The sequence below is a fragment of the Fragaria vesca genome, linkage group LG1, assembly GCF_000184155.1.
Source record: "Fragaria vesca subsp. vesca linkage group LG1, FraVesHawaii_1.0, whole genome shotgun sequence".
NCBI classification, from domain to species: domain Eukaryota; kingdom Viridiplantae; phylum Streptophyta; class Magnoliopsida; order Rosales; family Rosaceae; genus Fragaria; species Fragaria vesca.
This window is the reverse complement of record NC_020491.1, coordinates 16,818,643-16,819,651: the sequence shown is the minus strand read 5'-3', so window position 1 is coordinate 16,819,651 and position 1,009 is coordinate 16,818,643.

Below are 1,009 nucleotides of genomic sequence, written 5' to 3'. Positions count from 1 at the left end.
GAAGGTGGACCCCGCAGATTTACCTCGGGTTTCAGGGTAAAATTCAGGGTGGGTCCTGACAGACAATATATTTTAATGTGTGTATTAGACTATTAGTATCTTTGCAACACTATGATAGTATTTTGTATCCAGGATCATAGTATTTTTCAATTTCTATGTTAGTATCTTTCTCAACCTTTAGTAGTAGATTTTGTTTTACTTTTCAGTAGCTTTTGTTCTGTTTGATAGTAAATTTTGTCCACCGTAACAGTAGCTATTATTTTGCTTAACGGTAGTAGTTTTTGTTGGTAACGGTAGTTGTTTTCGTTGGTGATGGTAGTTTTTTTTTCTTTGTGGTAGTAGCTTTCGTTATCAGTGGTAGTAGATTTTGTTGCTGGTAGAAGTATCTTTTGTTGTCCGTGGTAGTATCTTTTGTTGCTTGTAATAGTATCTTTTTTGCTGGTGGTAATATCTTTTGTTGCTAGTGGTGTAGTTTTTATTGCTCGCGATAGTAGATTTTGTTTATAGCGGTAGTAGCTTTCTTTGCTGGTGGGAGTAGCTTTTGTTGCTGTCGATAGTATTTTTAATCGTCGTTTGTAGTAGCTTTTGTGGTCACCAAAATCCTCACCGGAGATCGGCCGGAAAATTTGTCGGCGATCGGCCGGAGACCTCGTCGGAGGTTGGCCGGAGATTTTTTCAAGGAAGAGAGTGGTTGTTGATTTTTTACTCTGGTGGTATTTTTGTAAATATAAAAGATATTTTAATTTTTTGGTTGAATGACAGTCTGTAATTTTGTTTAACTTCAATACCTAATATAAAACTCTATTTAGACTTAAGTGGATTTATGTGAGTAAAAATGTTTGGGTGGACCTATATAGAAAAAATTGTCTAAAAATTGACTTATATGTAATTGGCCCTTTACTTAATTGTTTTAATTAAACACAATAAGGATAATTAGGAAAAACATAGTTTGGTGAAGCTTTTAAGGGTTTCCCTTAATACTTTATATATATATATATATATATATATA